The 25,088-nt window shown below is 38.9% G+C and overlaps 1 protein-coding gene across 5 annotated transcripts in view; it reads right to left on the bottom strand.

The window, feature by feature from the left end:
- Positions 1–25,088, bottom strand: part of R3HDM2 (R3H domain containing 2) — a 163,313-nt gene that overhangs the window by 112,947 nt on the left and 25,278 nt on the right. For 2 of the 5 annotated variants that reach the window (XM_059184863.1, XM_059184860.1), the window contains exon 2: positions 5,709–5,774. The exons of 1 other annotated variant lie outside the window; for it this stretch is intronic. The gene's annotated coding sequence lies outside the window, so the exon portion shown is untranslated. Of the gene's footprint in view, positions 1–5,708; positions 5,775–20,037; positions 20,113–25,088 lie in introns of all 5 variants that reach the window. 2 more of the 5 variants (XM_059184862.1, XM_059184861.1) reach the window with 2 other exon arrangements.

Below are 25,088 nucleotides of genomic sequence, written 5' to 3'. Positions count from 1 at the left end.
CACACACACACACACACACACACACACAAGTAAAGTGTATACCCAGAACAGGGCAATGGCCAGAAGGGGAGAAAAAGAAGTATACTATTGTAAAGTTCTTATACTACATATGAAACACTGTAACATTACCATGAAGTGAAATGTATAGCTGGAAAAATGGCAATCAACAGAAACTCAGTTAGGAATCCTAGACAGCCAATTTAAATAAGATCAAAAAAGGAAACTATGATTAAACAATTAAAAGAAAAGTGTAACATTTCAGAATTAGAATATTAATAGAAAGATAGAAATTACAAAAAGGAACCAAATAAAAATTCTGGATTTGGAAAGTACAATAACAAAAATGAAAAACATAAGTAGAGGGGTTTGATACAAGATATGAGCAGGCAGAAGAAAGAACCAACAAACTTGAAGTTAAGTCAATTAAGAATATCCAGTCTGGGGACACCTGGGTGGCTCAATGGGTTAAGCCTCTGCCTTCGGCTCAGGTCATGATCTCGGGGTCCTGGGATCAAGCCCTGCATCAGGCTCTCTGCCCAGTGGGGAGTCTGCTTCCCTCTCTTTGCCTATCTTTCTGCCTAATATGATCTCTATCTGTCAAATAAATAAATAAAATCTTAAAAAAAAAGAATATCTAGTCTGCAGGCACCTGGCTGGCTCACTCAGAAGAACAAGCAAACCCTTTATCTTGGGGTTGTAAGTTCCAGCTGCACACTGGATGTAAAGATTACTTAAATAAATAAATAAAAACTTTAAAACAACAAATGAAAAGAATATCCAGTCTGAGGAACAGAAGGAAAAAACTTAGGGCAGTGAGACAATAAAAAGAAAGAAAAGGCATTCAGTGTGGAAGAGAAGTAAAACTTTACTACTTGCAGAGGCAGCTGCGTAGCTCAGTTGGTTGAGTAGCCAACCCTTGATTTCAGCTCAGGTCATGATCTCAAGGTCCTGGGATCCAGCCCCAAGTTAGGCCCCTTGTTCAGCAGGGAATCTGCTTGAGGATTCTCTCTTCCTCTCCCTCTGCCCCTCGCCCCACTCATGCTCACTTGCTCACTCGCTCTCTCGCTCTCTCTCTAATAAATAAATCAATCTTCAAAAACAAAAAAAAAAATTTAAAGATTTTATTTACTTATTTGATAGAAGGAGACACAGCAAGAGAGGGAACACAAGTAGGGGGAGTGGGAGAAGGAGAAGCAGGCTTCCCACCAAGCAGGGAGCCCAATGCAGGACTTGAACCCAGGACCTGGGGTCATGACCTGAGCTGAAGGCAGACATGCAATGACTGAGCCACCCAGGCATCCCCCAATATTTTTTTCTATTTGTAGATGACATGATCTTATATATAGAAATTCCTAAGGAATCCACTAAAAACTAATAAACAAGTTCAGCAAGGTTGCAAAATACAAGGTCAACATACAAAAATTGATTATATTTCTATACACAGGTAATGAATATTCCAAATGTAAAATTAAGGGGAAAAGTCCATTTACAGTAGTAACAAAAATAATACAATACTTAGGTATAATTTTAACAAGGAAGTATAATAGAATAGGATTTTTTTTTAAAGATTTTATTTATTTGACAGACAGAGATCACAAGTAGGCAAAGAAGCAGGCAGAGAGAGAGGGAAGCAGGCTCCCTACCGAGCGGAGCCCGATGTGGGGCTTGATCCCAGGACCCTGGGACCATGACCTGAGACAAAAGCAGAGGCTTTAACCCACTGAGCCACCCAGGCGCCCCTAGAATAGGATTTAAAAACCTGTAAAGCTTATATATTAAAAATTATAAATAATCGCTGATAGAAATTAAAGAACTTATTATTAAATAAGGGGAAAGATGTCCCATGTTCATGGACTGAAAGATTTAATATTGCTAAGCTGGTAACACTCTCAAAATTGACCTACAGATTCAGTGTAATCCCTATGAAAATCCTTGCTGGCTTTTTTGAAGGCAATGACAATCTGATCCTAAAATTCATATGGAAATGCAAGGGACCTGAAATAAACAACAAAAAAAATTTATTTTAATTTAGATTTTGTTTATTTGACAGAGAGAGAGACAGTGAGGGAGGGAATATAAGCAGGGGGAGCAGGAGAAGGAGAAGCAGGCTTCCTGCGGAGAAGGGAGCCTGATACAGGACTCGATTCTAGGACCCTGGAATCACGACCTGAGCCAAAGGCAGACACTTAATGACTAAGCCACCCAGAAGCCCTCTTTTTTTTTTTTTTTAAAGTAATCTCTACACCCAACATGGGGCTCAAATCAAAACTATGAGATCAAGAATCCCATGTGCTACCAAATGAGCTACCCAGGCCACCAAAGAACATAATCTTGAAAAAGAAAAACAAAATTGGAGGACTCACATTTCCTAATTTCAACCTACCACACAAAGTGATAGTAATCAGAATAGTACTGCAATGGAATAGAACTGAAAGCCCAGAAATAACCCTTTACATTTATGGTCAACTAATATTCAAAAAAGGAGGTCAAGACAATCAGGCCAAGGACAGTCTTCTCAACAAAAGGTGCTATGACAAGTAGAGAGCTAAACATAAATGAATAAAGTTGGAACCATATCTCATATTATACAAAAAATTAACTCAAAATAGATCACAGACCTAAATATAGAGCTAAAGCTATAAAATTCAATATGAAACAGTGGAATAAATCTTCGTGACCTTTGGTTAGGCAAAACTTTCTTATACATAACACTAAAAGCATAAGAAACAAAAGAAAAAAAGATCAGCAGACTTCATCAAATTTAGAACTTTTGTCTGTAAACAATACTGTCAAGTGAGTGAAAAGACAACTCAGAATAGGAAAAAAATATTGGCAAAAGAACTCTTACAACTCGGGCGCCTGGGTGGCTCAGTGGGTTAAGCCGCTGCCTTCGGCTCAGGTCATGATCTCAGGGTCCTGGGATCGAGTCCCGCATCGGGCTCTCTGCTCAGCAGGGAACCTGCTTCCTCCTCTCTCTCTGCCTGCCTCTCTGCCTACTTATGATCTCTCTCTGTCAAATAAATAAATAAAATCTTTTAAAAAAAAAAAGAAAAGAAAAAAGAACTCTTACAACTCAATTAAAAAAAAGACAAGTTATCCAAAAATACTACAAACGATTTAAATATACATTTCTTTAAATAAAATATACAAATGACCAATAAGTACAGAAAAAGAAGCTCAAATTCAAGATCATTAGTTGTCAGGGAAGTGCAAATCAAAATCATATTACTTGACACCCACAAGGATGGCTAGAATCAAAAGACACACAATAAGTTTAGTAAGGATAGACAAACTGGGACCCTCATACATTGCTAGGGGGAATGCAAAATTATGTAGCCACCTTGGAAGCGGTTTGACAGTTCTTCACAAAGCTAAACGGAGTTACCATATGATCCAGTAATTACACTCCTAGATATATACCCCAAAGAAAATATATATCCACACAAAAACTTATAAATAAATAAACATTCACAGCAGCATTATTCAAGAAGTGGAAACAACCCAAACGTCTACCAACTGATGAATGTATTAGCTAAACGTGATATACCTACATGATGGAATATTATTTGGTCATAAAACGGAATAAAAGTACTGATACGTGCTACAACTTGTATGGATATTAAAATTATTATGCTAAATGAAATAAGCCAGACACAAATGCTGATCCTTTTTAGAAGATATATCCAGAAGAGGCAAATCTACAGAGACAGAAAGCAAATTAGTGGTCACCAGGTGATTTGGTGGGGGCGGCAGGGGAATGGGGCGTGATTATTTAACGAGTATGAGATGGTTCACATGATGATGAAAAACTTTTGAAACTAGAGAGAGCTAGTGGTTGCACATCATAAATACAGTAAATACCACTGAACTACAAACTAAAATTGTTAATTATAAGTTACATGAATTTCACAATTTTTTAAAAAAGAAATTCCTTAAGGGAGGAAAAAAGTATATGCCCATACAAAGTTTTATACACAAATGTTTACAGCATAACTTTTAGCTGCCAAAAACTGGAAACAACCCAAATGTGCATCATCAAAACACAAATGGAGGGGCGCCTGGGTGGCTCAGTGGTTGGGCCGCTGCCTTCGGCTCAGGTCATGATCTCAGGGTCCTGGGATCGAGTCCCGCATCGGGCTCTCTGCTCGGCAGGGAGCCTGCTTCCTCCTCTCTCTCTCTGCCTGCCTCTCTACCTACTTGTGATTTCTCTCTGTCAAATAAATAAATAAAATCTTTAAAAAAAAAAAAAAAAAAAACAAATGGATAAACAAATTGTGTTATAGCTATACAATGGATTGCTACTCGGTAATAAACATGAACTACTGATACATGCATCAACATAGATGAATCTCAAAATAATTATGCTTAGTTTAAAAAAAGCCAAAGAAAAAAATAAATAAATGTGAGAGTATATACTTTACAATTCCATTTATATAAAATTCTAGACAATGCAAACTGTTCTATAGTGACAGAAAGTTCATCAGTGGTTGCCAAGAAACCACAGAAGTTGAGGGGAAGTATTAAAAATGGGGATAAGGAAACTTGTGAAGGTGATATTGTCATGATCTTTACTGTGGTAACAGTTTCATGGGTGAACAACACATATATCAAAACTTAACAAACTGTATATTTTTAACATGTACAGCTTACTGTATGTCAATTACAACTCAAGATTTTGAAAAAGATGGGGAAAAGGCTAATAGGACAATGTATTCATGCTGACCACCCAACAGCTCTTAAGGGAGTGGTAAAACAGTTTTAGTTTACTTTGATGAGTGTATAAACAACTCCTGGCAAAACTATACATGGAGAACCACTCACAGCAAGCATACAAATTTGAATTTTTGTAAATTTACAAATACTTCTATCAACCAACATTATAATATCAGATGCTGAATCTTCATTTTTGACTGATTTTCAAGTACTGCTAAAAACCCTCTCAGTTCCAGCAAGTACTACCATTAGCATGATCTGTAAATAAACATTTAGACATACCAAGAAAGCTCCTACAAGAAGCCCTTATAATAAGGTTCCTTAAAGCTAAAACACCTGTGAACAGTATTTCATATGTGACAAAAACAACACAAAAGATTCCTATTATCCATACTAATAATCTTTTAAGAATGCCCCCATTAGTATCTATTAACCTTTTGTAAGATAAAGTAAATATCTATTTTGTAAGGTAAATATCTATTTACCTTTTATAGATATTCACTCAAATTTAAACTATTTCAAACTTATTATCTTTCTAAAAAGCTAGAAAAGCCTTAAAATTAAAACTCTAACTAATCTAATCGGATTTTTAAAGAAAAATCTAATTGGATTTTTCTTTACCAAAAAGTATGTCCATTGTTTCAAAGACAAACAAAAAGTATGATGTATTCAGTAGTGAGAAAAGTTATGAAAATGAGGATGAAGTTCAGTTAAAACCACTTTATATTCATGTACTTATGACAGGTGAGGAATGACATCATCTAATTCAAGCTACCATCATCTCTCACTTCGACTACAGCAGTAGTCTTTTTTATTTCCTAATTCAGGTGAACTCAGTCTTAATACATTCTAGTCTCAGTTTCTTCATCTATTAAACGGATACAATAACACTTCCAACTTCATGAGGTTGCATGACAATTAAGAGAATATAGGTATAGCACTTAGTTTGTTGTCTAGCACATAGAAAGTGCTCTATAAATGTTACCTATTATTACCTGAATAAATGTTCAGCCTCCATGAGTCCAGTGCTGGAATGGCATCACGTAAGAAACAAGTCTAACCTCAAAAAAAAAAATAAATAAATAAATAAAATAAAGTTAAAAGCAATTACAATCTTAATGTAGGGAGACTCCCAAAGAAAAATATCCATTCCAAAATCCACAGCAGCTTCTTTTTTTGGTTTTTTAAGATTTTATTTATTTAAGAGACACTGGGAGACAGAGTGCACACGTGAGCAGGGGTGGGGAGAAGGAGAAACAGACTCCCTGCTGACCAGGGAGTCCAAACTGGGGCTTGGTCCCAGGATCCCAAGATCATGACCTGAGCGGAAAACAGATACTACAGTGACCAAGCCCCTCCACAGCAGCTTCTTTGTATCTTTTTTCCCAATTCCTTTTGTTCACAATGTTTCTCATAACCCTATACTTGCCCTGAACCCTCTATCCATTCCCTTTTTTTTTTTTTTACATCCATTGCTTTAATGCACAGTTTTTTCTGGGTTTTTTTTGTTGTTGTTGTTGCTGCTGTTTTTAAGTAAACTCTACACCCAACATGAGGCCTTGAACTTACAACCACAAGATCAAGAGTCACATGCTCTGGGGAGGCTGGGTGTCTCAGTCTGTTGAGCAACCGACTCTTGGTTTCCACTCAAGTCATGGTTTTGGGGTCCTGGGATCAAGCCCTGCATCGGGCTCCAGGGTCAGTGAGTAGTCTGCTTGAGATTCTCTCCTCTCCTCCCTCTGTCCCTCCCCAGCTAGCATTCACACTCTCTAAAACATATAAAATCTCTGGGGCGCCTGGGTGGCTCAGTGGGTTAAAGCCTCTGCCTTCAGTTCAGGTCATGATCTCAGGGTCCTGGGATCGAGTCCCGCATCGGGCTCTCTGCTTGGCAGGGAGCCTGCTTCCTCCTCTCTCTGCCTTCCTCTCTGCCTACTTCTGATCTGTCTCTGTCAAAGGAATAAATAAAATCTTTAAATATATATATATATATATATATATATATATATATATAAAATCTCTAAAAAAAAGAAAGAGTCACATGTTCTACCAACTGAGCTACCCAAGCCCCCTACCTATTCCTATTTTCAATTCACAATACAATACTCATCTGGCTATGTCTCCTCTAATGATACCCTCTTCTAAGCAGTTCTCGATCCACTTTCTAAGTTAATCATCCAGTCTTACTCCTTGAAATTCTTCAGCTGTCTTCCACCCATTATCCTTTAAACTGAACTAGCAGACAGGTAATCTCTCTCAGTAGATGAGAAGAATATAGAGAAGCCAGATACAGAATTTTCTTCTGTGAGTAGAAATAAATATTACAAACACATAATTTAGTATCTCCCCTCCCTGACTACAATATTATTATTGTTGTCGTTGTTGTTGCTATTACAGGACTCTGAGAGCTGGCTGCTGCTTAATCCACAAAAGAAACTCTGAGTGCTGAATGCTACCACTAGAACCCTTCATATGCCAAGCCCGTCTGTGTTCTTGAAACCCTCAAAATACCTAAGCCCCACCAGGTCCTATGCTGAAGTGAAGAGTATCCCTAACTCTTCATTTTGTTTTACAACTCTACCCATGAGTATCACATCGCTAAAGTCTGCCTTTCCAATATCATACTATATTTCTATGAAAAAGCTCTCTAGTTTCTTTATAGCCCCTGAACCTTAGGGTTCTGGCATTAGAGATGTGTGGTAGCTTGGTTAGGTTTGGGAAGCATGACCAGGATAATCACACTTCCCCTTTTTCACCACCAAGCTTGTCCTAAAACACTGTCTGCATGGTAATCCCCCCACCCCTAGGAAATGCCTTATTCTCCCCTCTGCAAAGAAATTACTAGTTGCTTTTCCCCATAGGCCCTCAAGGTTTGCCCAGATGTGCCTGATTTTTAAGTGGGCAGAGTGAGTTCATGTTGAGAGCCCTGCCATACCAAGAGTTCTCTCTCCATTTTGGAGTTAGAGAATCAAAAGCAACATAATTCAAAACACATATTAGTGCTTATTGATGTTATGGTTTTCTTGCCCTATTAGTAATTTTACCAAAATTAAAAGTGGAATACTTTCTGAAAGAAGTTCAATTCCTTTCTGCCGTCCATCCTCCATAACCCCCAAATAGTTCGCAGGTTTTTCATAAAATACAATAGTCTCTTAACTAATCTCTCTACTTCCTTTCTGGGTACTCTGCTATCTGTTTTCCCCAGAGAAGTATGAGTTATCTTTTAAAACTGTAAATCAGATCATTTAGCTTTATCAACCAGCTTCTTTCTACCAATGGTTCTCCATTATCCTAGGTGAGGTCTATGGAGTCCTACAAAATCTGGCCCCTGCCTATTCTTGAAAATAGAAACCACATACTCCCAATGAGGCCTTAGTATTTCCTTCTGACCAGAACACTCCTCTCCCATCAGGAAATGCTGGTTCTGCCTCCCTTTAAGTTCACACGCCACTATAAAAAAGTATTCCTGACCATCCCATCTGACTATACCCCTCTCCCTTACTCTCAGTCACATCACCACATCTATCTTCTTCATACCACTCACATACTCACTCATAATCTGTAATTATTTATTTATTTGAAAACTGCCTATCTTCTCAAATGAAAATGTAAGTTCTTCAAGGACAGAAATCTTGTGTCTTATTCTTATCTGTACCTCAATGTGAAATAGTGCCTGACACATAAACACTGTAATGTTTTCTAATTGTCTGATTAATTTACAAAGCTAAGTACTACCTCTGAGGTAAACTTCAGTTTTTAAAAGAAATTTTAAACTTATTTGTATAGCCAGGACACCTGGTGTCTCAGTCATTTAAGTGTCTGCCTTTGGCTTGGATCATGATCCCAGGAGTCCTGGAAACAGAGTCCCACACTGGGCTCCTGGTTCAGCAGGGAGTCTGCTTCACACTCTGCCCTCCCCTTCTGCTCATGATCTCTCTCACTCTCTCTCTCAATTCAAATAACTATAAAAATGTTTTAAAAATTAAACTTAAAAAATAAACTTATTTGTACAGCCAATAGGATGGCCTAGCCATCATACCCTGTGTTCTTGTGCTCATTGTAACAAACTGCCTTGTATTCAGGCTCCCCTTCTTTCTCTGAAGATAAAATAGGCACTCAGAAAATAAGACGGCAACCTTATCTGGCAGCAATGTTCTCTGGGTCTGAGAGACCCAAACCCAAGGTTCTCAGGCAACAGCTAATGACAAAGATCTGGTTACCAGCACTGTACTAAGGAGTGCCTCACAACCCAGAACAACCAGGTTAAACTGACAAAAGGTGCAAATGCCTGTGAGAGAACACAGTTGATAAAGAGTTCTGTGAAGCACTCCAAATGCCTTGGAGATAACCTCACAAGAGCAGGAAGATTCAGTTCAGCCATCTGACTGGTGGTGTGTTCTGTAAAGCCTTAGTAATGACCCTGTCACCAGGAAAACAGATCAGCCTTAGCCTTCTAATCAGCTGCATTTAGCAGCCAACATCCATCTTTTGCAATAAAATGCCACCTCGAGAGTTCCTATTCCCACCAAATTATCACAGGTTTGGGAAACAGATAAGTCAGAAACTATACTTAACAAATCTACTTGTCTGGGACCCAAGACAATTAATTAAACTTACTAGGAAAAGCAGAAAAAATAGCCTCCAGCCACCTGGAGACAAGTTTTAAAGATCCTAAAAACTGTTAACACTTGAGCACACCAAAATGGCTATAATCTGCAAACCAGCCACATGTCACTTCCAATAGTACTCCTACACTGAAAGTGACCTTCCCCCTCCAAAATAAATAACGTTTAAAGTCAGGTGAATCTTGAACAATGACTCTGACTTTTTTTCTAAAATAAGAGCTATGACAGCTACCTTAATGAGAGGCCTAATAAATTCAGGGTAAGGGGCTCATTGTGCTGACACTGTCACCTCATCTAGGACTTCAGCTGATTCATCCTGATGGGCTGACAGGTCATTGACATCTGCACCTTTCCCAAGATTCTTGTTTATTTCACATATAGAAACACTGTCTCCTCACAACAACTGCAGTCCAGACCCCTTCTCCTGCTGCAGAGACTTTCCCTTCCAGACTTCACTGAGACCTTGGAAAAACAGTTGTCAATTCAGGCTCATATTAGTAACTCTAGATGGCTAACAAGGCATGGAAGAGATGGGAATAGAGCTCATAAAAGGACCAATGCTAACATTCGGGTCATCAATTTTTTTAAAAAGGATGTAAAAAAAGATCAAAATCACTAGGGAAGAAACTAATCTCTTCATCATTAACAAATGGTTATTATTATGATAATTGAGAAAGTCACAGTCAGGACCTGAAAATGTCTGGTCCTTGGCCACACCAAGTAATCACAGAAGACATCCTTTAAGTAAGCTTTGTTCTAACACAAACTACAGGCAAATGATAAAAATACAGGCAATGATTAAAAAAATCCACAAACTTCATTTAAAAGGAGTGATGGGGGCACCTGGGTGGCTTAGTGGGTTAAGCCTCTGCCTTCAGCTCAGGTCATGATCTCAGGGTCCTGGGATCGAGCCCCATATCTGGCTCTCTGCTTGGCGGGGAGCCTGCTTCTCCTTCTCTCTCTGCCTGCCTCTATGCCTACTTGTGATCTGTCAAATAAATAAATAAAACCTTTAAAAAATAAATAAAAGGAGTGATGGAAAGAAGGGAGGAAGAGAGAGAAAAAGAGAAAGAAAGGAACAAGGAAGAACAATGAGGCCCAATGCTGTAGATCAAACACGCCCACAAATTATTTGCAGCAATTGCCATCAAAAAGTGGAGTTCATTTCCTCACCCTCGAATCTGAGCTGGCCTTGGGACTTGTTTTGTCCGACAGAATATGGCATGAATGACACTAATTTCTGAGCCCAAGTCTTAAGAAACCTTGCAACTTCCACTTTTGCTCTCTTGGGACCTAGTCACCATTCAAGGTAGCCAAGACAGACAGCAGGAGAGGCCAAGGCACCCTGGATGACAGCTCCAGCCTAATGATGGATAATGCCAGAGTAAGGCTATCCAGGTACAACCAGCCCCTCAACAACCTACCAAATGACCACAAACACATGAGTAAGACCAGCAAATTCCATGTGCAATGAGGCAAGCCAGATGAGCCCTGTCCAAATTGCCACCCCACCTAATCATAAGCGAATAAACATCTGGGGGTTTTGTTTGTTATTTTTTTAAAGATTTTATTTATTTGACAGAGAGAGAGAGAGCACAAGCAGGGGGAGAGGAAGACAGGGGGAGAGGGGGAAGCAGAATCCCCACTAAGCAGGGAGCCCTGTGTGGGGCTCGATCCCAGGACCTTGAGATCACAACCTGAACCCAAGGCAGACACTTAACCGACTAAGCTACCCAGGTGCCCTAATAAATAGTTGTTTTAAGCCACTAAGATTTGGAGTGGTTTGGTCGACAGCAATAGGTAACAGAAAGGGGTGTCTGGGTGGCTCAATAGGTTAAAGCCTCTGCCTTTGGCTCAGGTCATAATCCCAGGGTCCTGGGATTGAGCCCCACATCGAACTCTCTGCTGGGCAGGGAGCCTGCTTCCTCCTCTCTGCCCACTTGGGATCTCTGTCAAATAAATAAATTTTAAAAAAAAATAGGTAACAGAAACACCTGCAATTAGCTGAGTCTAATTCAAAACATCAGTAGTGACACACTCAAAAGCACCATATGCATTGCTATCATGTAAGGGAACTAGAATCTCTAAATAATAATATACATAATCACTCTTTATAGATAAGATGTATATCACAGAATCCCAGCAAAACACTCATTAATAAATTTGTTCCATCATCTATCCTACACATAAACATCTGCAGAAGATATGTACAAATATATGCATCCCACAAAGGACTCATATATAAGATATAAAAAAAATTTCTACAAATCAGTAAGAAAAAGACAACTTAATTTTTTAAATGGACAAGATCTGAAAGCACTGGGGCCCCTGGGTGGCTCAGTCAGTTGAGTGTCTGCCTTTGGCTCAGGTCATGATCCCAGAGTCTGAGGTTCAAGCCCCATACTGGGCTCTCTCCTCAGCAGGGAGCTTGCTGCTTCTCCCTCTCTCTCTGCTCCCCACCCACCCCATCCCCGCTTATATATTCTCTCTCGCATAAAAATAAACAAAATCTTGGGGCACCTGGGTGGCTCAGTGGGTTAAGCCGCTGCCTTCGGCTGGGGTCATGATCTCAGGGTTCTGGGATGGAGCCCCGCATCGGGCTCTCTGCTTAATGGAGAGCTTGCTTCCTCCTCTCTCTCTGCCTGCCTCTCTGCCTGCTTGTGATCTCTCTCTCTCTCTCTCTCTCTCTCTCTGTCAAATAAATAAATAAATAAATAGTCCTTTTTTTGATAAATAAATAAATGAACAAAATCTTTAAAAATAATAATAATAATAATAACAAAGAGTTGAGGGACACCTGGGTGGCTCAGTGGGTTAAAGCCTTTGCCTTCAGCTCAGGTCATGGTCCCAGGGTCCTGGGATGGAGCCCCGCATTGGGCTCTCTGCTTGGCAGGGTGCCTGCTTCCTCCTCTCTCTCTGCCTGCCTCTCTGCCTACTTCTGCTGTCTGTCAAGTAAATAAATAAAATCTTTAAAAAAAAACAAAGAGCTGAAAGCACTCCACAAAAGAGGATCCTTAAAAGGCCAATATGCATATAAAGATACTCCAAATCAGTGGTCATCAGGGAAATGCAAATTAAAGCCACAAAAAGACATCACTACATCCCCAACAGCTACAATTAAAAGGAATGACAATACTAAGTATACTCAAAGACACAGCACAACCAGAACTCTCATACAATAAATTAGCATAACCACTTTGGAAAACTGGTAGTACTTATATTATACCCCATGAACTAGCAATTCCATTCCTGGGCATATAACCAGAGTGCTTACATCTATGAAAAGATATGCACAAAGTGTTCACAGCAGCATTACTCATAACAGTCCCAAACTATAAATGACTCAATAGAAAACTTATGATATAGTCAGAAAATGGTGTATTATCTAGCAATGATAAAGAATCACTGCTATATGCAACTACATTCATGAAATTCAAAGACAATGTAAAGCAAAAAAGACACAAGCTTATATACTATATATTTCTATCAACATGAAATTCAGAAACAGATTAAAACTAATCTATGGTAATAGAGGTCAGATTACTGATTCTTCGGATACAAGAGTATCTGAGGGGATAGCTTATAACTGACATGATGATGGATGCAGCTGGTTGTGTACCTGAACAGCCAGCCAGCCAAGAGATGCTGCTAGGCTTAGTTCTGCTTTAGGAAGGAAATATTCTAACTCCTTCTGTGGTTCCATGACCAAGTCAGCGCCTTAGTTAAAAACCTCATCATTTTCCACTGGTCTCCTTACTACAAGACACACTATGGTAAAGTGATCTTTAAAAAATACGAGGGCATAATCCACCCACACCCCTACCATACACACACTCCCCTCCTTAAAATCCTTCAAAGACTCTCCGTCTCTTTTACGATAAATTCAGCACTCGTTAGCAGGATACTTAAGTTCCTTTATGATCCGGCCCTTGACTACCTATTTTCTTTCTCTCCATATATCCTGAGTTCCATAACAAAATGCTTGCAGTTGACCTGAAAGCTGTTTTTTCTCACCTCAGTATCTCTGGCTATGTAATGCATGCTCTACCTAGAAGAGCAGTTCTCGAAGTATGGTCCCAGGAGGCCTAAGAGGTCCACCAGTTTCACAACAAGATCTTATTTTTCATAACAACACTAAGAGGTTAACTGCCTTTTTCACCATGGTGAAATGGTAGGTATAACTGCCACTGCCTTAGCATATATCAAGGTAGGGGTATCAAACTGTACTAAAACTATCATATTCTTCACCACCTCACACCTGCAGTTTAAAAAAGAAAAATTTTAGGGCACCTGGTGGATCAGTGGGTTAAGCCTCTGCCTTTGGCTAGGTCATGCATGGTCTTAGGATCCTGGGATCGAGGCCTGAGTTGGGCTCTCTGCTCAGTAGGGAGCCTGCTTCCTCCTCTCTCTCTGCCTGCCTCTCTGCCTATTTGTGATTTCTCTGTCAAATAAATAAATATTTAAAAATAAAATAATAAAAAAAAAGAAAAAAGAAAAATTTCAGGGGCACCTGGGTGGCTCAGTCATTAAGCATCTGCCTTTGGCTCAGGTCATGATCCCAGAGTCCTGAGATGAAGTCCCGAATCAGGTTCCCTGCTCAGTGGAGAGCCTGCTTCTCCCTCTCCCTCTACCGCTCCCCCTGCTTGGTGTGCTCTCTCTCTATCAAATAAATAAACAAATAAGATCTTTAAAAAAGAAAAATTTTACTTGTAAATGTCTTTAATAAAGCAGTAAAAATAATTTTATTAGCTTTCCACTCTTGAGTACATGTCTTTTTAATAATCAGAATGGCAAAATGGAAGTATAAACCAGTTCTGCAGCGTATCAATAAAAAAAAAATAAGATGTTGAAAAAGCATTTGGCAAAGTACAGCATCCCTTCCTGATCAAAACTCCTCAAAGTATAGGAATAGAGGGCACATACCTCAATATCATCAAAGCCATCTATGAAAAACCCACCACAAATATCATTCTCAATGGAGAAAAACTAAAAGCTTTTCCACTAAGGTCAGGAACACGGCAGGGATGTCCATTATCACCACTGCTATTCAACATAGTACTAGAAGTCCTAGCCTCAGCAATCAGACAACAAAAGGAAATTAAAGGCATCCAAATTGGCAAAGAAGAAGTCAAATTATCACTCTTCGCAGATGATATGATACTATATGTGGAAAACCCAAAAGACTCCACTCCAAAACTGCTAGAACTTGTACAGGAATTCAGTAAAGTGTCAGGATATAAAATCAATGCACAGAAATCAGTAGCATTTCTCTACACCAACAACAAGACAGAAGAAAGAGAAATTAAGGAGTCAATCCATTTACAATTGCACCCCAAACCGTAAGATACCTAGGAATAAACCTAACCAAAGAGGCACAGAATCTATACTCAGAAAACTATAAAGTACTCATGAAAGAAACTGAGGAAGACACAAAGAAATGGAAAAATGTTCCATGCTCCTGGATTGGAAGAATAAATATTCTGAAAATGTCTATGCTACCTAAAGCAATCTATACATTTAATGCAATTCCTATCAAAGTACCATCCATCTTTTTCAAAGAAATGGAACAAATAATTCTCAAATTTATATGGAACCAGAAAAGACCTCGAATAGCCAAAGGGATATTGAAAAGAAAGCCAAAGTTGGTGGCATCACAATTCCGGACTTCAAGCTCTATTACAAAGCTGTCATCATCAAGACAGCATGGTACTGGCACAAAAACAGACACATAGATCAATGGAACAGAATAGAGAGCCCAGAAATAGACCCTCAACTCTATGGTCAACTAATCTTCGACAAAGCAGGAAAGAATGTCCAATGGAAAAAAGACAGCCTCTTCAATAAATGGTGTTGGGAAAATTGGACAGCCACATGCAGAAAAATGAAATTGGACCATTTCCTTACACCACACACAAAAATAGACTCAAAATGGATGAAGGATCTCAATGTGAGAAAGGAATCCATCAAAATCCTTGAGGAGAACACAGGCAGCAACCTCTTCGACCTCAGCTGCAGCAACATCTTCCTAGGAACATCGCCAAAGGCAAGGGAAGCAAGGGCAAAAATGAACTATTGGGATTTCATCAAGATCAAAAGCTTTTGCACAGCAAAGGAAACAGTTAACAAAATCAAAAGACAACTGACAGAATGGGAGAAGATATTTGCAAACGACATATCAGATAAAGGACTAGTGTCCAGAATCTATAAAGAACTTAGCAAACTCAACACCCAAAGAACAAATAATCCAATCAAGAAATGGGCAGAGGACATGAACAGACATTTCTGCAAAGAAGACATCCAGATGGCCAACAGACACATGAAAAAGTGCTCCATATCACTCGGCATCAGGCAAATACAAATCAAAACCACAATGAGATATCACCTCACACCAGTCAGAATGGCTAAAATCAACAAGTCGGGAAATGACAGATGCTGGCGAGGATGCGGAGAAAGGGGAACCCTCCTACACTGTTGGTGGGAATGCAAGCTGGTGCAACCACTCTGGAAAACAGCATGGAGGTTCCTCAAAATGTTGAAAATAGAACTGCCCTATGACCCAGCAATTGCACTACTGGGTATTTACCTTAAAGATACAAACGTAGTGATCCAAAGGGGCATGTGCCCCCGAATGTTTATAGCAGCAATGTCCACAATAGCCAAACTATGGAAAGAACCTAGATGTCCATCAACAGATGAATGGATCAAGAAGATGTGGTATATATGCACAATGGAATACTGTGCAGCCATCAAAAGAAATGAAATCTTGCCATTTGCGACAACATGGATGGAACTAGAGCGTATCATGCTTAGCGAAATAAGTCAAGCAGAGAAAGACAACTATCATATGATCTCCCTGATATGAGGAAGTGGTGATGCAACATGGGGGCTTAAGTGAGTAGGAGAAGAATCAATGAAACAAGATGGGATTGGGAGGGAGACAAACCATAAGTGACTCTTAATCTCACAAAACAAACTGAGGGTTGCTGGGGGGAAGGGGGGTGGGAGAAGGGGGGTGGGGTTATGGACATTGGGGAGGGTATGTGCTTTGGTGAGTGCTGTGAAGTGTGTAAACCTGGCGATTCACAGACCTGTACCCCTGGGGATAAAAATATATGTTTATAAAAAATAAAAAATTTAAAAAAAAAAAAGAAAAGAAAAAAATAATAACTGTCTCAAGGAAAAGCAACTGAGCTGCAAGCTAAACTAGCCAATTTTTTCATGAGATACTATTACTTTCTGAGCAGGCAACTGACAGGCAAACTTTGGTTATCTAGCAATGTTCTTCACAAAATGAATAAAGTGAGCCTGTTCCTTCAAAGAAAATAAGTGGTAGCATTTGTTGTCAGTGATAAAATTCAAGCTTTTCAGCTAAAATCAAAATTCTGAAAAAGTTTATCTTCTGCGAGCTTGATACCTTCTTAATACTTAAGACTTTTCTGATGAGGGCACCAAGGTGGCTTAGTTGATTAAGCACTCCCTTCAGCTCAGGTCATGATCCTGGAATCCTGGGATCGAGTTCCACATCAGGCTCCCTGCTCGTGGGAAGTCTGCTTCTCCCTAACCCCACCCCTCTCTCATGCTTTCTCTCTCTTATTCTCGCTCTCTCTCAAATAAATAAATAAAATCTTAAAAAAAATAAAAAAGACTTTCTGATGAATGACAGCGATATTCATGGGCACCTGGGTGGCTCAGTGGGTTAAGCCGCTGCCTTCGGCTCAGGTCATGATCTCAGGGTCCTGAGATCGAGTCCCGCATCGGGCTCTCTGCTCAGCAGGGAGCCTGCTTCCTCCTCTCTCTCTGCCTTCCTCTCTGCCTACTTGTGATCTCTCTCTGTCGAATAAATAAATAAAATCTTAAAAAAAAAAAGGGGGTTTTCTTTCATTTAAAAAACGTGTTTTATATATACTAATATGTAAGGAACTTACTATTTTTTAATGAATTAATAAATATTTAAATATTTTCCTAGTTTTGATATCCAATACAGTAAACACTGGCAAATATAACCCACATAAATAAAAGCTCTTTGGAGTCTATAATAATTTTTCAAAGAATTGAGAGGTCAGACACCAAAAAGTTTGCTAATTTAGAATTTCCCCTACCGCTCTCATCCTTCAAGGCCCTCAGAGCTTAGGTTAAAGTTAACCTGCTATATTTGCATATAGTGGAGAGCAAAGACTACACTCTTTCATAGGCACTCAATTAATGGTGTGTTAAAAGAAGGCTAAATGTAATTTGATGCCTATGCCAAGTGCTCCACTATAAATACACATGGATAAAAAAATTTCAAACTGGGGGCGCCCGGGTGGCTCAGTTGTTAAGTGTCTGCCCTTGGCTCAGGTCATGATCCCAGGGTCCTGGAATCAAGCCCCTCATCGGGTTCTCTGCTTAGCAGGGAACCTGCTTACCCCTCTCTCTCTCTGCCTCTCTCCCTACTTGTGATCTCTGTCTGTCAAATAAATAAATAAAATCTTAAAAACAAATAAACTTTGCCCCCTCTTAAAAAAAAAAAGTAAACTGCCTACATTCTTATTTTTTATGCCTACATTTTCAGAATGAAATTTTACACAATGTTTAAAAATTGCAGAAGTATACATTTACCTTAACAGTTTATTATTCCAAATATGGATAATGACATATGTACAAGGTTATTCATGTAGCACTCTTTGTAACTGCCAAAGACTGGGGAAAAAAATCAAAATTCTCTTAAATAGAATAATTATAAAATAAGCAGTACAAACATATCCTGTAATACTCTTTAGACATACTCAAGAATAAGGAAATTCTGATAAGTTATACTGCTAAGTAAAAAAAGCAAGACATAGAACCATTTTTGTAAAATGGGAGAAACAAAATATATATATTTACATATATAGTATATTTTATGCTTATAAGAACATGGGATGCAGGGCACCTGGGTGGCTCAGTCCGTTAAGCATCTGCCTTTGGCTCAGGTCATGATCTCAGGGTCCTGGGATAGCCCCGCATAGGGCTCCCTGCTCAGTGGGGAGTCTGCTTCTCTCTCTACCTCTGCTCCTGCCCCTGGCTCCTGCTCTCTCTCTCTCTCTCAAATAAACAAAAATATCTAAAAAAAATTTTTTTAAAGATTCTATTTCTTTATTTGACAGACAGATCACAAGCAGGCAGAGAGGCAGGCAGAGAGAGAGGAGGAAGCAGGCTCCCGGCAATGCACGGCTCAATCCCAGGACCCTGAGATCATGACCTGAGCTGAAGGCAGAGGCTTTAACCCACTGAGCCACCCAGGCACCCCCTAAAACTTTTTTTAAATTAAATTTTTTAAAAAAGGATACAGAATGTACAAAAACAGGTAAAAAACTGGTAATATTAGTTGCCTCTGGAAAGAGGAACTCACCAGTTTGGGTTATAGGAACAAGAAAAAAACTTCACTCCACTTTTTTCTATCCTCAGAATTTTGAACCATGTAAGTGTAATACCAATTTAAAAAGTAAATATAAAAATATGTAAAAATCTTCATTTCACAGAAGGAATAACATCTTATCTTTTATTCTGCTAGCCTCAAAAAATATTGATCCCTAATTTTTATTTTTATTTTTTTTAATATTTTATTTATTTTATTTGACAGACAGAGATCACAAGTAGGCAGAGAGGCAGGCAGAGAGAGAGAGAGGAGGAAGCAGGCTCCCTGCTGAGCAGTGCGCCCAATTCGGGACTCGATCCCAGGACCCTGAGATCATGACCTGAGCCGAAGGCAGCGGCTTAACCCACTGAGCCACCCAGGCGCCCCTCGACCCCTAATTTTTAACTGTATATTCAGTGCTGCCTAAACTAAGCAACTATAATTGACATAAAAATAAAAGCTACCAGTATGAAGCCTTTGGATTAATGTGTTAAGTGGTTAACTAGTGATTTGGGGGGAAGATCAGAGTCTTCACTTTTTACCTTATATACTTCTGAATTATATTTCTTACAATGAGTACATACTACTTTTGTAATTTAAAAAATGTCAAGATTGAAGATGCTATATTAAAAAATCTATAGCTCTGACTTTGAATTGGAAATATTAATATGAACTTGTAATATTGTTTTTAAAAAAAAAAAAAAAGCTACCTTCAGGCTCCTGGGTGGCTTAGTCATTAAGTGCCTGCCTTCGGCTCAGGTCCTGATCCCAGTGTCTTGGGATCAAGTCCCACATCAGGCTCCCTGATCAGCAGGAAGCATGTTCTCCCTGTCCCGCTCCTCCTGCTTGTGTTCCCTCTCTCATTGTGTCTTTCTCTGTCAAATAAATAAATAAAATCTTAAAAAAAAAAAAAAAAATCACCTTATTTCCTAGCCTTGTTCACTGAAAACAGAAACAATGACCAACCCACTAAGCAATCAGTACCTCTTACACACAGATTAGTCTCTAAACTTCATTTCCACAAAACAGAGAAGGTATCATAGCTATCAGGAGCACATCCAAATGACTATAACAGAGTCCAAAAAAAAAAAAAAAAAAATGCTGGAGAAGCTGCCATGTGCAAGATGAGGCAATCAATGAAACATCAATACAGATAAAACTGAAATGGGCTGAGACACATAAATAGGATTAAATTGCATTTTATAACAACAGTTAAAAAAAAAAAAACACTTATCAGTCACCTTTGCAGGGTGTTAATGAACAAAGTCATTATCTTGAAAACAGTAATAACTGTTAATTTAAAAAAGACTAAAGCATTTGTCTCACCTTTCCTGTGCAAGATGTACCTCACAGTAACCAAACAGATGATGGAGAGGATATCTCTTTATAAAAACATTCCAGCTAAAACAAATTAAGAAATGATAGAATTTGAGAATCACCATTTATAACACCTAATGAAGTTCAATGAAGTAAAGGAAATGTCAACAAGGATCATCAATGGCTGCTGACATCACAAAATTAGACTACAGACATCATACACCTCCTCCTAATAGAAGTGGATTCTAAAGTATTCTAGCCAAAAACACTGAATCTGAACCTGGCCAAGTCGCTAGATTTAACTCCCAATTTGAAGGAAATGTTAAATGACACTATTATGTTAATCACCAAATCCATCTATGGGAAACTAATGAGCAGATGACTCAATCCTTCAACAAAATAAACTGCAAAGAAAAAAGGTTGGGGGCGGGCAGGGGGTGGGGGGAATCTTTCAGACTCATACTTTAAAAATACAATGACCAATTACAAAGTACAGACTTTATTTGGATCCTATTTTAAACATATACTCTGTCTTAAAAAGTTATGATATAATCAAGAAAATAGGAACACCAGATATGTATTAAGAAATTATTGTTTATTATTTTAGATGTATAAATAGTATTGGTGGTGTTTTTTAAAGCCCTTACTTTTTAGAAATATATACTGAAATATTTATGGATGAAATAATACGTCACAAATCTGTTTCAAAACAATCAGGAAGCGGGAGTAGGAGCATAGACAAAACCATGTTAGCAATAAGCTGACAACTGTATATGGGGGGTTCATTTTACTATTACCACTGCTTTTGGATGTTTGAAATTTTCCGTAATAAAGTTCTTTTTCTTTTTTTTTGACAGAGATCACAAGTAGGCAGAGAGGCAGGCAGAAGAGAGAGGAGGAAACAGGCTCGCCGCAGAGAAGAGAGCCTGATGTGGGGCTCGATCCCAGGACCCTGAGATCACGACCTGAGCCGAAGATGACAGAGGCTTGCCTCACTGAGCCACCCAGGTGCCCCATCCGTAATAAAGTTCTTTAGAAAGCAAATCTCAGGGTGCCTGGGTGGCTCAGTCAGTTAAACATCTAACTCTTGGTTTCAGCTCAAGTCATGGGTTGTGGGATTGAGCCCCACATCAAGCTCCACACTCAGTGCGGAGTCTGCCTAAGGATTCTCTCCCTTTGCCCTTTCCTCCACTCTATCAAAAAAATCACCTTTAAAAAATATATATTTTTTTGAGAGAGTGTATGTGCATAAGCAGGGGGAGGGGCAAAAGGAGAGGGAGAGCAGGGAGATGGATGTGGGGCTTGTTCCCAGAACCCTGAGATCATGACCCAAGCCGAAGGCAGATGCTTAACCAACTAAGCCACCCAGGAGCCCCTCAAATAAATCTTTTTTAAAAAAATTTTTAAATAGGTCCCTATTTAAAAATAGGGGTGGCTCAGTTGGTTAAGCAGCTGCCTTCGGCTCAGGTCATGATCCCAGCGTCCTGGGATCGAGTCCCACATCGGGCTCCTTGCTCTGCAGGGAGCCTGCTTCTCCCTCTGACTCTGCCTTCCACTCTGTCTGCCTGTGCTCGCTCTCGCTCTCTGACAAATAAATAAATAAAAAATCTTAAAAAAAAAATTTTTTTTTTAAATAAAAAATAAAAAGCCAATCCCCCCCAAAAAAAAAATATATATATATTTGAAATACAACCAGTGAAATGAATTTGGATAGTAATCTTCTATTGAACCCCACTTCCATACCTACCTCTTTCCCTTTCTATATTGGTTTCTTTTTGTGTTTCTTTGTACTGAACAATTAGACTCAACTAAATTATACTGCCTTCTGTTTATACTACAGAATCTAAAATCCATTATATCTACTGTTTTGATCATCAAATGTTCATGTTTTATCTCCACGGCCAGCCAGTAAGGTCCTTTAACACAAAGAAAAAAATTTAGACTCCACAGCCCTAGAATGATGCTGAACATTCTAATAATCCTAAGTACCTTATGTGACACTTAAGTTGTCTCTGGAAAACCTTAGGACCTGTGGAAAAATGTAATATTCTTCTTTGTCAACCTAAGGGCCATTTTGTGGTAAAATTAAGTTTTTATTCTAGTAAAAGCACATTAATATTTTCTTCAAATTTTACAGGGATCCCCTTTTGTGACATCAAAATGCTGTTTCTAGCAGGTTTAGGGAAGCTACTAAGCACAAGTTTTTCCTTCCAGAATTCAAATGGGCATATATTTACAAGGCTTCAAAGAAACAAAATTATATATTATTAGTTTTTTTCTAAAAGATTTTATTTATTTATTTGAAAAAGAGAGAGCACGTGGAAGGGAGAGGCAGAGGAAGAGAGATAAGCAGACTCCCCACCCAAGGGGAACCCCAACTCAGGTAATTCCTGATATCAGGATCAGGTAATGATCTGAGCCAGGTCAGGTAATCTCAGATCAGGTAATGATCTGAGCCAAAGGCAAACACTTAACCAACTGAGCCACCCAGTGGCTATATATTACTAGAACTAAATACAAATTTTGTTAGTTAAGTGATTCGTTAAATGAGCTGAAGTCATTTAATAAAACTTCAGCTGCAATATAAAAAGAGAGCTTACCCAAAACAATAGTCTCAAAGCCCAGGAAACAACTCACTACCTAACTGGAGACTAATCGCTAGAAAATAGATCTATTGGGGGTGCCTGGGTGGCTCAGTCTGTTGTACATCTCTGCCTTGATCCTGGGGTCCTGGGATTGAGCCCTACATGGGGCTCCCTGCTCAGCTGGGAGCCTGCTTCTCCCTCTCCCTCTGTCTGTCCCCCCTGCTTGTGCTCAATCTCTCTCCCAAATAAAATCTTTGATAGAAAGGAGGGAGGGAGGGAGGAAGGAGGGAAGAAAAACCATTCTGTTACCTCCTTCATAATATTTTGTCTCAATAAATAGTAAATAATAGTAAATTCTTTGAGGGCAGCTCATTTCTCCAAGGAATTCTAGAATTCTCCAAGGAATTCTCCAAGGAACTTCTAGAATTCATCTATGAGAGCGCCAGCAGGAAGGAAGGGGAAAAAAGCACACAGGCTTAATTCAACAAGAGTAATACATGGATTTGTTGTCAATTTTTTTTTACATTTCACCATATTCATAAATCTAGGGTCAGAAAAAAACATACATTCCATTTGTATGGATTTTTCTTGGTTTACAATAATTTTATTGGCAGGGTTTACAATAGTTTTATTGGCAAGGTTCACAATAATTTTATTGGCAGGGTGCCTGGGTGTCTCAGTCATTAAGCATCTGCCTTTGGCTCAGGTCATGATCCCAGGCACCTGAGATCAAGTCCCACATCAGGCTCCCTGCCGGGCAAGAAGCTTGCTTCTCCCTCTCGCACTCCCCCTGCTGTGTTTTCTCTCTCACTGTGTCTCTCTCTGTCAAATAAATAAAATCTTTTTTAAATAATAATAATTTTATTGGCATTTTCCCAGCATCCTTAAAATGTCTTACTTTAGAAGCAAAAAAGTCCTATATTTCCACTCGCCAAATCAGGTAGTAAACACATATTCGCTCTAAATGTAAAATTTTACTATTTTAACTTATATTTAAATTAGCTACTTAAAATAACCATTCCTTTCATTTCTTTTTTCTTTTGTTAAAGTCCTACCAACTCCATCAACAGATTTCTGCATTTCATGTACAGTTAAACATACATGGAATTAGTTTCTCCTCAAAATACTGTACAAAATTCTGAATTCATACACATGCAAAACAATTCCATGCCCTAAAATTCACCCACAAGTACCTAAATACAATGCTCACCTAACCTCTAGCTCAGATGTAATGCCCCATCCATCCAGGTAAGGTATAAGAACTGTACTTATCAAGCATAATGTAGGAGACAGTAAGAAAGAATAGTGAGTAGCTTCCAGCAAGTCAGCCAAGAGGGGAAAAAATTATCCCCTCCACACCCAGAGCCTAGGCTCTAACAAGTTTTCAGCAACAGTCAAATAAAATTCTCAGAACAGTCCTGACTTTTCACTGGACTCTGTCTTAATTAAGTAGTCTGAGTGACAGTGCAAAAATTAATTTGAAGCTACCTTTCCTCTTCTTTACTCTGAAAAGCTGAATATTGTCTGTCTTGACTATTAAAATCCCCAGAGATTTCAGTTCTGCAGGAGCTCTACATGGTTCTAAATTTAGACAAGTAATGGAAATAGTTGGAAGGCAGGCAATTCATTTTAATATCTGAACTTTTATGTTGCCAGGCAGCTAATTTCTTAAGTAACCTTAGAGCAGTCATCCACATAAGAGAATAAATACATAAGCCATATAATTACTGATAGGCCAGTAATGGTGTTAATTAAAACATTATCTATAACTTCTGGAAATGACCAACACACCCCTCCCCCCAAAAACAGGCTGTATTTCCTCCACAAAGGAAACAGGATTTTAAATATTTCAACAGAACATGTTAATGGCACATCATCACTTTCCTTACAGTTTATTTATGTTTCCACACCAAGGGAACATATAGATAGGTTTAATCAGTTTAATCTTTAACATAAAATGTTCTTGTGGAAGGAAGTGACGTATCTTGTTTCACGTAGAGTCCTAGAGCAGGATGTTCTTAAGCTCCTGGACCATAAGCGATTGGGGCATACCAGATCCCAATTCTAAGCCTAACTATTTTGGATTCTCTAAAACATTAAACCTCGTAAGGACCCTAACCATGTCAGTTTTCCTAGATTGTACTCAAAGTCCAATATACAGGTGAATGCAAGTTCAAGTTCAAAGCACTAAATATGAAAGACCTGGTTTGGAGTTTCCCTATCCAAAGACATTTTAATTCAGACAGCAGAAGACAGAACAAGGGAAACAACTCTTTAAGTGGCTGTACTACAGGAAGAAAAGATCTGGATTACATGAAAGTAAGGATATGAAAACTTATTTTCACCTTCACACCGAGTTAGGAAAAAAAAAATCAATACAATGCCAATTTTCTGCACAATATTTTGCCTCCCATAGCAAGTCATCAGAACTGCCCTTCACAGACTTCATTCTGAGAATTCCATTTAGACACTTTT

Source organism: Mustela lutreola, chromosome 8 (genome assembly GCF_030435805.1).
Source record: "Mustela lutreola isolate mMusLut2 chromosome 8, mMusLut2.pri, whole genome shotgun sequence".
NCBI classification, from domain to species: domain Eukaryota; kingdom Metazoa; phylum Chordata; class Mammalia; order Carnivora; family Mustelidae; genus Mustela; species Mustela lutreola.
This window is presented reverse-complemented; position numbering and strand designations above follow the sequence as displayed.